General features: G+C 39.6%; 1 protein-coding gene across 4 annotated transcripts in view; it reads left to right on the forward strand.

Moving 5' to 3' along the window:
* LOC134366805 (F-box-like/WD repeat-containing protein TBL1X) overlaps positions 1 to 17095 on the forward strand; it is a 213012-nt gene that overhangs the window by 143016 nt on the left and 52901 nt on the right. For 3 of the 4 annotated variants that reach the window (XM_063083251.1, XM_063083249.1, XM_063083252.1), the window contains exon 3: positions 13866 to 13954. The exons of the other annotated variant lie outside the window; for it this stretch is intronic. The gene's annotated coding sequence lies outside the window, so the exon portion shown is untranslated. The remainder of the gene's footprint in view (positions 1 to 13865; positions 13955 to 17095) is intronic. 4 annotated transcript variants of the gene reach the window in all.

Below are 17095 nucleotides of genomic sequence, written 5' to 3' on the forward strand. Positions count from 1 at the left end.
ACTGAAGATTTATGAGACTCAGATCACACTTGTTTTTGCCTTTCATTGTGATGAAGAAGATGTGCCTAGTAGTTATTGTATACTGATAGCAAGCAGCGTTATCTCTCCTATTAATCAATATAATGAAATGGCACAGCTACGGCGTTTTATTCTACTAAAATTCGTGAGGGTGTATTTGTTTCCCGTTGGGTGCTCACCCGGGAACCTAGGGATTGGGGGGCACAGGGGTTATTTTGGGGGAGCGGTAGCTTCAGAGGATGGAAACATTAACACTCTTGATTGCTGGCTGAGGGGTCACACTTCCTGCAGCGGTGCCCGCGAAACTCTTGGAACGCTGGCGGGTGTAAGCAGCGTTGAGTTCCTGCCAGTATAATGACGGCATCCTGCAGACAACATAGGAGCAAGAGAAAGGTTAACTTGGGGAGAATGTGAAAACTGAGTTCAGGGAGAACAGATAAGTTCACCAGGTAGTAAGGTGGATGGAATGGGCTTCCCGACCTCGGTGGCGTTGACATTGAGAACAGGGTCATTCTTGGTAGTGGAGGGTAGTGTGAGATGTTGAACAGTGTCCCTGGCCTCCACCCGGTAGATATCAGTCACATCCCCTCTCCTGATTGTGACAACCAAAAATGTCTCCAGATATTGCCAGATGTCCCCTGGGGGGGAGGCAATATCACCCCCTATTGAGGACCACTGGAATAGACAAATAAATGCATACTAATGTGAGGGTCTTAGCTCATGCATCAGGAGGTGGCATTAGAAGTTTAAAGACACCATGAGAGCACATCGAGTAGGTCCTTTTGCACGTTATGTACACGGTACCGTGGAAGCCCACGGAGGCAGTGATCAAGCCATTTTCCTTGGAATTGAGAAGACTTGACTTCAGGATCTGGAGGAGTTAAGTTTTAAACTGGTCTTTGAAGGTGTAGGTAAGTGGAGGAATTAGAATGAAAGGATCAGGATTACGTGTGCATCTTTATCTCACTTCACCTATATTTAGGAAAAACTACGTGCATAAACGAATTTTTATAAGCTAATTAATATAGTCAGTGGGGTGGAGTATTTACTTATTTCCAGAGTTCCATTGTGTATCTCTTTCTAATGTTAAGCTGTTTGCAGTGAAAATACTCTTAATTTATCTGTGTTGTAAGTTTAGAGTTTAGACCCTTACAGTTCTTAAAGGGGTTTCAGAATATTGGATAGTGTCTGATGTATTGTAGAAATTTTATTGCATTCATTTGGCATTTTAAAGTGATAGCTAAGTGGTTGTAACAGAGGCTGTGTTGCCCATGAAGTGGGATCTGTTCTGGCCCTTTAAGAACGAATTTTGCCAACCTGGTTAAAATGATAAGGAGCCAGACAAACCCCCTCTCATTTTACATCTGTTGTAAATACAACAGATGTATTTACCTCTGTTGACTGCTTTGCCCCTCTACTTGGGCTTTCCCAAGAGTGTGAGTGGGTGCATCCCGTGTCAACCTAATTAATCACAGTGTTCTAAACATCATTTCGGTCACTGTTCCACGTGTAAGCATCAATCGTAGTTGCGTAAACCCCTGGGGGACTTCCTGCCATGGGAGATGCAGAGTGTAAAACCACAACCAAATCTTGAGTCTTGCCCATTTCAGGTACATTTCCTTTTCTGTTTGCAGTTCCAAAATTTGGCTTCCTCTCATGTCTTCTAAGGAACTATCTATTCCCATTGAATAGGAGGTACATTTCTGTATCATGTAGGAACCCAACTGAGGAAGACTTCTCAAAATTTAGTTGCTTTCTTTTTCCATACACTTTTTTGGGGGGCAAGGTTTGTACCCAACTAAGAGGCACAATCTTCTATTTTTAATCTGTGATATTTCTATAAAACCATGTAAATGTCATACTTGGAACTTTTTATTTTTGTAAAGAGCGGTCCTCTGCAGTGAGGGCCAAGTGTGACTTGTGAAAACTTATATTCACACAACCAGAAATCTGAAATAGCATTACTTTCCTCCATTAACTTCTTTCATTTAAATGACATTTTCAGAATATCATTTTAGAGTCTCACATTGTTCAGAGCAGTTAAGTTGTTTTCAGAAATATCACCTCCAGAGCTTCTTAGTATATACCTAACTATACTACAAGTACATATATAATTTACATTTAATTTTTAAAATTTAATCCACGAGGGTGATCTCGGGACTTGAGAGAAATTTGAACAGGCTCGAAGGAAATCAGGCTAAGTATAACTAGAAAGCACATGTAAATTCCTTTTCCTATATTTAGTTTTTATAGGGGATGGAGCATGTATGTTTTCTCTGTTTTGAAATTGCGTTTGAAATTATGTTTGCATGAAGAAGAAGCCTATTGCCTATTAGACTGGTAAAATGAGAGCGATAAAAAAGAGAAAAGTGGGCGGATAAAATTATTTGGGAAATATAGTATGAAGATATTGTTAAATATGGCAAGACCAATGCTAATTAAATGTGGAAGCCGCTAAAATATTTTAATAATCTTATTTTTTTCTCACGTGACCTCTTTCTTTTTCCTTTTCTTAAACACACTTCCTCATCTGAAGAATTCAGTTTTTGGAGAACTAATATGTTTCCATTTAAGAAAGCCACAGAAAAATTAGATTATGTTCCATTTGAAACGACAACTTCATTCACTTACACTTTTAACTTATTTGACTATTTTAAGTCCCTTATAAAGAAATCTCTAAAATATATCCTTTTGAGAGCAACTGGTGAAAATGTTTTTAGGTTCATCTTGGTTTTTAAGAATTTTTGTTTAATTTTATTTGTTTAGAATACATGTAAGTTTCATCTTGCTTTTATGTTTCCTTTTAAAGTGTGAGAAAATTAACGGAATAGAAGGAACACAGTGTATTCCAATGACCAGTGTGTGCGGCTGTTCCCATTGTGTGATTATAATAACTATCATTTGTTACAAGCCTACATGGATGGCTTTACCTGTATTTGAATATGTGAATTCATGCAGTGTAACCATAAAGCACCATGTGCATTGGTTAAGTTATTTACCAGAGAGCACACTGCCCTCAGCAAAGAATCCTGGGATTTAGCTGAGGACAGCCGTACTTCAGGACCACGCTGTTTCCCTGAGAGTTTGCTAGGTTGTGTTGTTAGGGAAATGCTATCCTTTCCAGCCTTTAGGTGTAATTCTGGAAAACATGGCCACACTGGAATATGGGGAAGAGAAAGATGACTTAGACTGGGTATAAGTACAGTGGGATTGAGTCATGCAAGCAAAATACAGGCAAGAGTTTGGTCTTTAAGGAAAATGCAAACTGGCAGAAGAACAAGTTGGTTTTTGGTTTGTTTTTATCTTTTACTTTTAAGATTCTCTTAGAGCCATTTTAAGATAGGTCATGTGGCGTAATGGACAGCTGTTGGCATTAACATTTGAAGATAGGATCAACCAATATAGTAAGGATTTTTTTTTTTTTTTTTTTTTTTTTTGTCGTTTTTTCGTGACCGGCACTCAGCCAGTGAGTGCACCGGTCAGTCCTATATAGGATCCGAACCCGCGGCGGGAGCGCCGCCCCGCTCCCAGCGCAGCACTCTACCAAGTGCGCCACGGGCTCGGCCCGTTATAGTAAGGATTTTTAACAGGAATTAGGAACATGGGAATCACACGGGTTTTACTCCCAAAGAACTAACTGAATTCTATGGATCAAAAATGAAATTTATTTACTCCACCGATAATGCCCTCTGCTTCTTTCTTAGTGAGAGGAATGACCCCCTTGGTCTTCATAGACTTTGGTCTCCTCATCTGTAAATAAGATACTTGGTGTTGATCTAAGACTCTGCAAGTCTGAATTCTACATAATGGGAGAGATGTTTACATGAGTGAAATGCAAAACCACGTGAAAGCTCACTCTTGTTCCAGCTACAATGTGGTAGACGCCTTGGACTAACTGAAAGAAAGACTCACCTGAGTCAGTTGAAAAGAATAAAGTGCCAGAGGAAGTGCAAAAATTAATCAAATGCAGTTGTTTGTAGAAACAGTGCAAATGACTAAATAAATTTCTAACCGACTAGAAGTATTAAAGATTAGCCAAATGAAAGGGTTGGAATGATTTGTGATGGGTACATTGTATATGTGCAAACGGATCATTCAAAGTGTGTTTGGAAGACTTTCCCAATAACTTGTGTAACAGTTGCCAGATTCCTATTTATTCTCATTGTGCAAAAGCAAGTTACTACCTACCTTCTTCCCAAATTAATGTAAATTGTGGATTGGTTTGGTCTAAAATGATGGATTTTCTGTATTAATCCATTTTTGTGTTGCTTTAACAGAATACCTGAGACTGGGTAATTTATAAAGAACAGAGGTCTATTTGGCTCACAATTCTGGGACAGCTGCACCTGGCACGGGCCTCAGGCTGCTTCTACTCATGGCAGAAAGTGGCGGGCAGCCAGCGGGTGCAAGCAGATCACATGGCGAGAGGAAGCAAGAGAGAGAGGGGAGGTGCATGGTCCTATCAACGACCAGCTCTCACGGGAGCTAATACAGCAAGAAGTCACTCGCTACCCCCCTCCCCCAGGGAGAGCATTAATCCATTCATGAGGGATCCACCCCCATGACTCAATCAGTTTCCAACACTGCCACATTGGAGATCAGATTTCCACAACACATCCAAATTCTATCAGGAGTGCTTAAGCTGAAGCTAGAACATGGGGTTCACATGCTACCACTCATTAGCTGTGAAACCAGTCTAGCCCATTCCCTTTAGCTCTCCACTCAGCCTTCTACAAAACGGGAACAACAAATAGGGTCTATGTGATGATTAAGATATGTAATGGATATAAGGGGACTGTATAATAGACATTTGCTTTGCAGATGGGAGGGTGAGGAGTCATTTACATGGGTCCTTCAAAAAGTAATACACACACACAAGGGTACATCAAAAAATTTGTGGAAAAAATAGAATTAGAAGATAATACAAATCTTTCCAGAAACTTTTTGGAGACCCCTCATGTGTGTGTATTTGTGTGTGTGTGTGTGTGTGTGTGTGTGTGTGTGTATTCAAAGGCAATGTATATGAACGATATATAACAATATATATAACATGTGGGTTTGTTACCAAGAGCATAGAGTTGACTCTGGATTTTTTTATCCTGTCTTACAGTCTCAGCCTTTTAATCAGAATGGTTATACCATTTACCACTGGCTGTTTATTTTATATTTGTACCATTTGTTCTGTTTCTATTTTGCTCTTTTTCTATATACTTTTGCATAAATTGAGGATTTTTTATGACTCTATTATTGGCTTATTATCTTTGACTCATTGCTTTATTTTTTAGGATGCTGTTCTAGTGTTTACAATGTGCATTTTACAGTGTTTACAATGTACATATGAGTGATATTTTACTACATCATGCATAAGAACCTTACAAAAATGTGCTTCCATTTTCCTTCCATTCCTAGTTGTTTGTGCTACGTGTGCCATACATTTTACTTTATGTTATAAACACCACCATACATAGTTATTAATTTTCCAATAAGTAGTCACTTATTTGTAGAAGAATTTTTAAAATGAGAAGAAAGTATTTTTGTATTTATTATTTCTACCACTCATCATTCCATTGCAGAAATCCACATATCCATCCGAGGTCATTCTTTGTCATCTTAAAGAGCTTCCTTCAAGATTTCTTGTAGATCAACTCTTCTGGCAGTGAATTCTCTCTGCTTTTGTTTGTCTAGAAAAGTCTTTATTTTGCCTTAACTTTTTGAAAGGTATTTTATCTGAATGTAGAACTTTAGACTGATACGTTCTTTCAGCTCTGTAAAGATTTTATTCCATTGTCTTCTGGCTTGCATAGTATTTGAGAAGAAGTTTGTAGTCTTTACTTAATCTTTTCCTCTGAACATAATGTGTGTTTTTTTTCTCTGGTTGATTTTAAGAGCTCCTTTATCAGTGATTTTTAGGAAGTTGATTGCATCTTGTTTGGGTTTTTCTGGTATTTATCCTGCTTGGGATTTGTTTAGCTTCTTGGATCTGTTTTACCTTTTTTTTTTTTAACCGAGAATTTCCCAAATGTATTCAATCTTGAATTCCTGTTTTAAGTTACACACGTAGTCATCTCTCAGGACTAGTATTTTATGAATGAACACTTAACCCAGTTTGAGAAACAATGATGGGAATCAACATTTATTATTTTTACAATTTTATAACTACATATTGACTCATTAGACCTTTTAGAACTGGGTTACCCAGAAAGTTCTTGGGCATTTGACTGGTATTTTGTAGAGTATGTGAGCATTATTAGCTTGTGGAAGAGCTATCAGCAGTAATTGCCTAGGTAACCACCAGCTTTGTGGGCATGTTCCAGTGTAGGTCCAGAATATTACCAAAATCCTTCTTTCATGTGTTGTACAGTAATGAAACATTGACAAGGTAATGCACACCACAGGGAAATTGAGGGCACATCCAAGAGTAGTCTAGAGCTAACAGTACTGAAATGTTAATTCCCAAAAAAAGCACTGCAATTTATTTTAATCCACATGGGACAGCACTTTTTATTATCATTTATCCATACAAACTGCTTTTAAAAGAAAAATCTTTGAAGATGTTCCTTGGTTTTAATTTATAGCTTTCTAGTGTTCTTTTGACATATATGCTTATTTTTAAAGAACACTAAGTTAGGCCTTTGGAATTTGTGTACAAAATTAGAGTCATTTATCACTAAGAAAACAATATGAAACTTTTTTTTCCCTGTGTCATAAATATGTTTAAAGGGGAAAGGATCTCTTTGGTGCTGCCTCTCAGGAATATGTGTAAACAAAGCAGGGAATTTGTTTACTGTGGTGGCAAAAAATGGTCCATGTAAATAAAAGGAATTCCAAAAGTGAAATTTTTTTAAAAGATGAGATGGTAAGATACGAGAAAATAATTAATGCATGGTGACTTTTCACCTCGCCATACACATTTTCATAGTTTGGTGAGTAAAACGAGAAATGAGGATCATGGCCTGATTTTAATTCCCAACAGATAAAGGCTCATATAGAACTGCCCTACTTCTTGACACTTATTACTATATTAAATAAAGTAGCATTTATTTTTATAAGTCATTACCATCTCGGCATACTTACATTCATTTCAGCCAAGTACTATCATCTTTAGGTTCAAGCTTCCAAAGCCTTTTTAAAAAATGCACATTGGTTTTATGAGTTTCTCTTGAAGACTATATAGTCTTCGAACAATGAAATCTCAGTTTATTGGAATGTTTAGTGATCCGCGTATTCACTAAGTCAGAAAATTGTATTTAAATCAGGACACGTTGGCAAGTCTTTTAGAGAAATTTGAGAGCGTCGGGCACACCTGTCATATTAAACAGGGCATCATCTTCTGTGCGGACACTTCAGAGAAGCGCTGGAGAAGCAAAGGTAGAGGAAGAAGGTGGATTGCAGAGTTAGGCACTGCCTGCTGCTCAGAGCCGTGAGGACGTCGTGAGGACAGCGTGACTCCTTATGTCATGGGTGCCTGGGGCCCATCGGTGAAAGCACACGTGAGGTTGCGGTGGGTGGGAGTCCTGGGAAATCCTGAGTCCCTTATCTGCATCTGTGCTAGTCTTGATCCACATAGCATATCGAAGCTTTGGGGAAATCTCCAGTAGATCAAAAGATGGCATCGCCTCCCGATTACCCAAGTGCAGACTCTGGGCAGACTGAGATTTCACAGCCCAGCTCTGCCACTTCCTAGCTGTGGGGCTTGGGCAGGTTGTCTGCACCACGGTCTTCCATTGCCTCATCGTCAGAGCGGGATAACAACAGCCGCCCTCGTAGAGTTGCTGGCGGACAGCGTGCTGTATAAGCACTTAGTGCTCTAAGCACCTCAAGTATTTAAAATTATTTATTATAAGGATTAAATAAGTTTAAAGCACTTAGAAGAGAGCCAGGCATACTATAGGTGCGATACATGTGCCAGCAATTATTATTCTTTTGAAAATGCCTTATTGAACCCAGTTTTATTGAACCCAGTCCTTTCAGATTGTAGAACCAATTTGCAGGTGACACACACTAAACCTCCTAAACGACCTGGAAAACATCACTCTGAAAAGCATACTTCGCAAACACTCCCCTACTTGATTTCAAAGCTTCAGTTAATTGGCTTCCGAGTTCCTTTGGTTCTAGGTTTTCCTGGCAATAGTCCTGCCAATCATTGTCCCCATTTTATGAGGCACTTGTTGAGAAGATCCCCTGCCCTGGGTTTCTTTCCCGCCTTCCTTTCCAGAGTGTTATATTCTGAAGGTCAGGGGCGCTGTGTGACTTAACTGGGTGATGCTGGCTTGGGGTCTCTTGAGGGTGCAGGCAAGATGTCAGCTGCAGCTGTGGTCATCTGGAGGCTGTTGGGGCTGGCGGTGCATGTCGACGTCCACGGTGGCTCCCTCATGCGGCAGGCTCTGTGCTGGCCTCTCCGCAGGCAACTAAAGGTGTTTCATCATACCAATTTGATTCTATTTTATTGAGAGAGAGAACTGGCAGTTACATGGTTAAATGTTTCAATTTACAATCAGTAAAAACATGTTTATCCTTTTAAGATACATATGGGCTGTGTTTGTTGTATTTTGTCACTTTGGGTTACCAGGAGGGAGGCTTGATGACAGTGTATGAATCTCACACTTGTGTGAAAGTGTTATTTCTTCTTCTAATATTTCATCCAAAAAATCAGGCAGAAGTCATGAAGTGAACTTAGGGATTCTGATATCTATTTTATTAAAATAGGCCTTCGTACTGTTGACCTTTGGGCTGGGTTAGTCTTTCTCGTGGGTAGACTGCCCTGTGCCCTGTAGGATGTGGAACAGCCTCCCTGGCTTCTACCCACTAGATGCCAGTAGCACCTCCACCCCCAGCTGTGACACCCAAACTTATCTAAAGACTCTGCCCAGTGTCCCCTGAGGGACACAGTCACCCCTGCTGGAGAGCCACTGTATTAAATTATAGAGACATTATGATCATCCCAAGCTTTTATTTGGGATTACATATCATTACATATCATTATCATGTGCTTCTCAGTGGAAAAGGAATTTTGTTTGCTCCAAGCAGAAAAATAGCACATTCTTCAGCTCCATTCAAGGAAGAGCTCGATGAGGATTTGGTCAGCAGAGAGGAACGCTTAGTCTGCGGGGGCAGCAAGTGAATCTGCAGTCCTGAACACGCACGAGCCCGTCGGACAGGCAGTGCTGGCGTGCAGTTGGTTGCCAGCTGGAGCTGCTTGCCAACAGGTCCCCGGCTCCTTTGTGGGCATCCCTTTGCTGGCCGCCCTGCGTGCTTGACCTAGACATCGGCTTCTTTCCCCAGATCCTGGTCTGCTCCAGCTTGGCCTCCCTCCACTGTCTTGTGCATCTTTCATTCCTGGGGAGGAGGAAGCTTAGGTAAAGGAGGATAAAGGCAAAACTCTGTAGGAAAATTCCACTCCTGGGATGGATACCCTAAGGGGTGGGAAATAGCTGCTCACACACATTCTTGTACACAAAGGTCCGTTGCAGCATTATTCACAATAGCCAAGTGCCCATCAGCTACTGAATGGATAAACAGAATGGGGTCCGTCCACAGGGCGCAGTAGCGTCCAGCCACAAGAAGGAATGAGGTACTGACACGTGCTACAACACGGGTGAACCTTGTAAACGTGGAAGAAGCCAGACACAAAAGGTCATGTATTGTATGTTTCCATTCATATGAAACGTGCCGAATAGGCAAATCCGCAGAGGGAGGGAACCGGGAGTGACTGCTCAATGGGAACAGGGTTTCCTTTTGGAGTAATGAAAGTGTTTTTGAACTTGACAGAGGTGGTTGCACAACATTTGAATGTACTAAATGCCACTGAATTGTGCACTTTAAAATGTTTAATTCTGTGTTAAGTGGTTTTTGTCCCAATCGAAAACAAAACAAAACAACTATGTAGGGTCCAGGGGAGTGTCTAGTCGGGCCAGCGGTGTGATATTCTGGCTCTTTTATTTTTTCTTCCATAGGGTAAGTGGGTTCTGAAGGCAGAGTTTCTTCTTTTGGGGTGATAAAAATGATGTTTTGGAACTTGACATAGTCTTTAAAGGGTAGTCTTTAAATTACTAATGCTTTCGTAATAGGCGAAGAGTATAATTTCCCACAATGACTGCTTTCAAGTAGCACGACTGTTTGAATTTGAAAATGTAGTATTAAAAAGAAGAATCATTGCTTTAGCCCACTATTTCTTATATTCAATGAAAGAAATCCCTCACAGTGGTTTTGCAAATCTGCAGAGACAGTCACAAGCACTATTGAAAAGTGATGTACAGGATTTGGAATTAAATGAGAACGAACATGCTGAATTGCACTTAGAATGAAATTTAGCTGAGGATGCTGTTGAGTTTGGACAACGTTTGGCTAGACCTTTGTAGCTCTTCAGCCCCATGAAACATTAATTACACAAAGAATTAAAAGGCGAGAGATTAACTGTGAGGACTGGCTGGCGTAGGCTTGGCCCATTTCCAGTCACGTTGAACAGTGAAATGACAGTGCGGGTGAGGTTCAGACTCCAAGAAAGTGGTAACTGGTGCTTGTAGTCGGAAACATGAAATTAGAAAAATAGGAAAACCATAGCAGGCATTTCTGGGTACAATTCTTTAAAACTATCCCTTGATATTTCTGTGCTTCCCCAAGAATGTCCTCAAAGATGCCAGTAAAAACTTCTAAGGAATCTTTCTGAATTCCAATATCCATGTGAAAATGTTGCACTTCTTTGGGATATTTTGCAGTAAAATTTAGGCAGACATGATGAAGAAATGAATGTGATAGAGAGATTCTGAGATCTACTTAAAGGGTGTTGTCAGCTACCTTGATGTTCTGATTGATTATAGGTATGGTATTTCATACATATAACTCATTCATTCATGAATGCAATTCATACACACATACATATAGTTCGTTCATTCTCACATTCATTCATGGAGCTAACCTTTATTAAGTGCATACTGTGTGTCAAGTCTAGACTGTAGAAGTCAACCTGGATGACAAGTTCTTCCTCCTGTTACGGCAGAAAACGTGTAACGCGTGCTACGGGTGATATGACAGAAGGAAACACAGATACAAGGAGGGAGAAAAGAGGGTCAGGAAAGAGGTCATCCCCTGGGATTCTGCATTCCTCTTAGGGAATGGGCTAAACATCAAAAATACAGTGGGTCAAACGAGAAAAGGCATTTCTCTCTCATGTAACAGGCAGTGGTCGGGGCAGTAGTCCGAGATGGGTAGATGACAAATCCCCGAGGTCATTGGAGGGTCTGGGTGACTTCAGTCTCATTATTCTGCCATTCTTGAGGGTCAGAACTGGCTCTCAGCAAATCATATGACCAGTGTTTTAATGGCAAAGCCCAGACCTTGTACACTTCCCTACCCATGTCTGCTTATTGACCATCAGTTAGAACTGAGTGGTAGAACTCATGGAGTCTGAGCAAGGTGTGCTTCTGTGACTGGAAGGTGAGGATAATGGGGGAAGGGGGGCTGGTGAATTCATAGTTTCTAAATTATTTTAGATTTTATTTGATTACAGTGTAGGAGTTCAGTTCTTTTAAGAAATGTATGTAGCACCACAGCTCTATTCTAACCTGCTTTCTAAGGAAAAGCAAGTGCATGCTCTGTTGTCTCAGCTTAGAGAGCCCCCTCAAGGACTTGACACCTGCTACATGGAAGGCCTGTCAGTATACGTGTACGCCATGCCAAGAGCTGGGGACAGGCGGGAAATCAGAATCCCTTTTATATGTATTAAGTCTCAGCATTTACTCTTGAGAATAAAGAACGTATTGCATGTGTTAAAATTATTTGCATTTTGCACAAGTATTTTGCAATATGTAAACTTTCTTGCCAGCACTGTTTATTGATAATGGCTCTGTTTGGGTACTAATAATGGGAAAATCAGTAATGACCAGGTATTGGAAAGACTGATTTCCCATTTTAATTTATTTTTTCTAGCAATTAACTAATTAGTTTTGACATGTTGCCTAACCAGAAGAATGTTATTCATTCCCATTTTTTGTGTTCATCACACACAGATGATAAGTTAATTACACTTATTCAGTTTATCAGCATATATAAAAGGTAATCTTCAGTTTCAAGATCCTAATTTGTGGGTTACCATCTGTTTTGGACCAAAGAATAGGAATTTGATTCTGAAGTTGTTTTTTTTTTGGACAGCCTGTAATAAGAGCTGTTTATATATTAATTACTTATTGAATTATTATGGATTTTAGTGTTTTAATTTGCAAGCAATTTGGCACTTATTGTGGTGACATCTGCTTATATTTTGATACTTTATGGTATTTAGCAATTTCATCATAAGGCTCTTTTTTCCCCCCAGCAATTTACAGCCCGGTCCTGAAAACAGTCATTTGCATCTGCTTCAGCTTACTTACTTACTCCTTATAAGGAGTATTATTCTATTTCACCTCTACCGCAGAATTGTTTTTTATAATCAAATGTATTTTTATTTTATAAGTAAAATCAATGTTCCCTTGTGTCTCTTTCATTCAGTTGCCCTTTAATTTCTGCCTAAGAGTTGTAGACGAATTTTAAGTCTCATTAATTTTCTTCAGTGGTAGTTTTTTTTTTAATTGCCCTGGTTATTACTTTTTTCTTGTATATCCTTATATTTATACTATAATGGAATTTAGAGGCCTATGAACCTTCATGTAGGATCCTTTTAATCTCTGCATGACTGTAAACCTGACTCAGTTGGAATAATTTACTTGAATTTCCTTAAAACACTTCATGCAGCTGCCTATAAATTCACTCATAAGAAGCACCTTCACTCATAGCTTTGCTTGTGGATTTGAATTATATTAAACCTGGCACCTTCTTATTGCTTAACGCTATTGAGTAAGAATCTAAAGAAAATAGCAGGCATTTAATTTCCTTAGTTCTTGAGTTTGTAGATGATCATTTAAACTCTTTGGGAGACTGCGTTCATTAACAACCAAAGAAGTTTTATAAGGAAGAAGGTAGAACTTTAAATAAATACTGGTTGGCTAATTACTGTTTATAGTGATTGAAAAACCAAAACAATTTTTCATATAAAGGATTATCATTTTCCGAGCTATAAACCTGGCTTCTTAAAAAAATCAGTGCAAATGGAACCCTTATGAAATGGAAATGTATCAGAGCAGTAATTGAAAAGTTGGAATGTGTTAGTGCCTTTGTTTTGTTCTATTTTAGGGGACCCAAAGGAAAATAGATTCTAACGTTTTTCTGTGCTTTTATGAGCACAGTGCATATGAGGGTGGGTGTGTATACACACAAACGTGCTTACAGGGATTACATGCTTACAGCATGGGCCCAAGTGATGTCTAAAGTTGCACTAAAGCATGTTGTCTTCTCCTGAGTATCAGTAAATCGTTACAAGCTGTATAGTCAGTTCTGACTGATGAATTCACCTTTTACTGCCTTCTAAGAATTTTGGATTCTTAATGAGCTATAATAAACATTTGTAGGTCTTAGCAGAAGAGGATTGCAATTTCTCCTGAGTTTAATTTATCAGTTGCATAAGGCACTGTCCTGAAAACAAAAGTATTTCAAGTGGATGTTAATTTATCATTATATAATAGCAGTAGCAATATCTGAGCTAATGTTATCTGTTTTGAGACTCTTTTCTTTCCAAATTTCTACATGCATAGTAATGTCTGGCCATTTTAATTTCTCCTTTTTTTTTTTTTTTTCCCACTTTGCAAAGAAAACCATATAATGTATGCTAAGGACTAAGACAGAAATGATGAACCTATGAAATGTGTTAAGTTAGAGGTAGGATGAAAGAGAAACCTAAAGGAACAGAAGGGGTTGACAGGTGAACACACCCTGATGATTTTTAAGTCTTTTTTTCTAAAGCTTTCCATTGTCACTAGGCCAGTCCCTGCAGACGCCCTGCCGCTTCTATGATCGGAGGCTGGGAAGCCCACTGGTCCAAAGGTCTACACATGAAGTCACCATAACGGTAAGCAGTCCTATGTGCAACTGGATCCTTACCTGTAATCCATTTGAGAAGCAGAACTTCTTTTTGCCTAAATTGAACACCTTCTTTTTTAAAATGATTTTTTTCAGGAGGAAGTTGTAGGTCTTCCTCCTTGCTGGAAGGTAGTATCTAGAGCGTTGTTCAATCATAATGGTCTGTGTGTCAATTCTAAAGGAGGAGATAGCCTTTTTCTGCCTTCTAAGAATTTTGGATACTGAATCAGCTAGAATAAACTCTTGTGGGTCTTACAAGGAAGAGATGGCACCTTCTAAAATCAATCTGCCTTATCAACATTATGAGTTATAATTAAGCCGAAAAGTTAATTATAATTGAGCACATGAGTATAGATTTTACTTGGCTCCAATATACTCATTTTATGCTTTATTAGTTTCTTAATATGATTTGTGTCTCTCTGCAAATTGATTTGCTAGTTAACCTTGAAACTTATGAGAAAATCATGTAGATTACTATTTATAAATCTAGGTTTCCAGAATAGCAAACCAAATAGTTGTATGTGCACAGGTGTCCAGAGTTGAAGCCCACATCCAGGGCTGAAAGTGATACCCGCACCCCCACCCCCAACCCCGGAGTTCTGTAACAGTAATCTCGTGACCTGTTGCTATGTGAGATTTTAGGGTTTTGTTTTATTTACTCGTTTTTTTTTTCCTGGTTCTTTCTTTAAGGCTTTCTTTTTTGTTGTTTAAACAAAACAAAACAAAACAACCACAGAATTTTGGTAATTTAAAACGTAAAGATGGAAACTTGGGAAAGATTTTGGCTTTACTGTTTCAAGAGAACCAACTAGAACTAAAATGATAGACTTAAATTTAACTAAAATATAAGAACCTTATCATTTGAGGTATTTTTGTTTAAAGCCAGACATGTATAAATTGTTTTAACAAGTTAAACATGCACAGGATAAGAATTCCAATATTATTTGACTTAAATATTTGAAAAGTGTAGTTTGTTAATAAGAACAAAATGTATCCAGTATTGAGGGTGTGACTGGCTTCTTGCAGCTAGCATGATGTTTTCACGGTCCATCCATGTCATTCCATTGCACAACAGGATAACATTCCTTTGCATGGAGAGACCATGGGTGGACAACGTTTTGTCCATCTGTTCATCAGTTGATGGACGTTTGGGTTGCATTTACCTTTTGGCTGTTGTGAATAATGCTGTTGTGAATTTTCATGAGCAGTTTTTGTGTGGACATGAATTTCATTTCTTTGTGGTGTATACTTAGGAGCGAAATTGCTCGCTTGTATGGTAAGTCTATGTTTAACATTTTGAACTTTTCCAAAGTGGCTGCCCTATCAGTCAATATTTCTTGAAATGTTATTGGACCATATTCTAAATGTCAGAGGGAAGATGGGAGAGAGGATCAGTTTTTCATCAATGTTTTGATCAGTATTAATTCAGTACTTAGAGAATGTAAAACTTAAATTGAGCATTCATTGAATTCCTACTGTGTATGAAGTATTTGTGTTTGGTTTCGTAAGTGACTTCGCATGTTTTTGTAGCCTTTGATAACTCATTGTATGTGCAGGTGGTCATTTGGGATTATTTTTAGAAACAGCAGTCTTGCTTCACTCCAGTTCGTCAGTAAGGTCGGGAGTAGTCTGTAAATAGCATCCTCCTTCTGCACGTATCGGGTGCTGTGCATTAGAAGTGAGGGCTTATCAGCTGTTTCCATGTGATTCAAATGGTTTCAACACATGCCCTCCTTTGAAAGCCATCCACAGCACACCATGGTGACAGTGTCTTCCTGGATATCCGTTTTAATGTGGTTATGGTCATGAGGAACACCCACATCTGGGGTATCACTGTTCAGGTTACCAGGCAGGAAGATTTCGAGCCAGGAAGGGACAGGCAGTGACTCTCTGATACAGAAACAGGGAAAACGGAGAGCAGAGGTCAGCGGCTGTTTTCTGTCACAGGCCAGGTAGTAAATAGTTTAGGCTTTGGGGGCCTGACGGTCTGTGTTATAACTACTTAACTCTGCCATTGTAGTATGAAAGCAGCATAGACCATGTGTAAATGAAGGAACATGAATGAGTGCCAATAAAACTTTATTTGTAGGCACTGGTACTGGGCCACAGTTTGCTGACCCTGACCTAGAGGAACCTCACTGTTTTATTTTCACCACTTCTAACTGCGGCCTCTTGAGTGGCAGGCCACGTGGAGGTGAGGCTCTGAGAGGCCCACACAAAGTATGTGGTTAAGACAGATTCCAAATCGTGGTTACTTAGCAAAGACTCTGCAGATATTCAGGGAGTCACAACTTTTACACAAGGAATTGGAGGGCCTTTCTGCCAAGTAACAGGGACTGGCTCTGGACCTGTGTACGTGCCCTAACTCAGGGAACCAGAGGACACTTGGGAGTGTCTGGAGACATTTCTGGTTGTCACACTGGTGGAGGGGCAGGAGGCCAGGGGTGCTGCTCGGCACCCTGCAGTGTGCAGGGCAGTCCCTGACAACCAATGATCTGGCCCCAAACGTCAGTAGCGAGGAGACTGGGGATGCTGACCGCTGCTGCTGTCAGTATTTTATTTTGTGTTTTAAATGTTATCAGTCATGTGGCTGTGGAGTTTTAAGGTGCTGAGCATTTAATTACAATGGTTAGTACCTCTGTTTGCTGACATAAATGTGAGGACGGTTGGACTCCATCTCTTATCCGGGTTCACAGTGCCTACAGTTTTTACCTTCTTAAAATTTTTCTTTGTCAGTCATTTTAATGGAAGCACTGAAAGCTGAGGTAACACCAAGACTATATGAGGTCCAGGCCACCTTGGTGGGGGTAAGGCATTGTCTGCCTTTGTGTCTACAGAGAAAGCCGCTGGCTGCATCATAGGAGCAGAGGACCCCACTTGTGACTCCACCCTCTGCAGGGAAGAGAGCCATTGCAGCTAAAATTAAATCCTTCATATGTAGGTGAAAAATCAGTATCTAATAGAGATTTCCTAACCAGGCTGTGTGTATTCCTTAAATTTGTTTGAGGGCCTAGTGCACATTGTGTGGAATCTGTATTCAAGCTCTCTGTCTTCAAGATAATTGAAATCTGTAAATTAATTTCTTGCTAGGAAATAGGTCACAATTGATCTCGACATCAGAAGTGTTATT

The sequence above is a fragment of the Cynocephalus volans genome, chromosome X (genome assembly GCF_027409185.1).
Source record: "Cynocephalus volans isolate mCynVol1 chromosome X, mCynVol1.pri, whole genome shotgun sequence".
Lineage (NCBI taxonomy): Eukaryota > Metazoa > Chordata > Mammalia > Dermoptera > Cynocephalidae > Cynocephalus > Cynocephalus volans.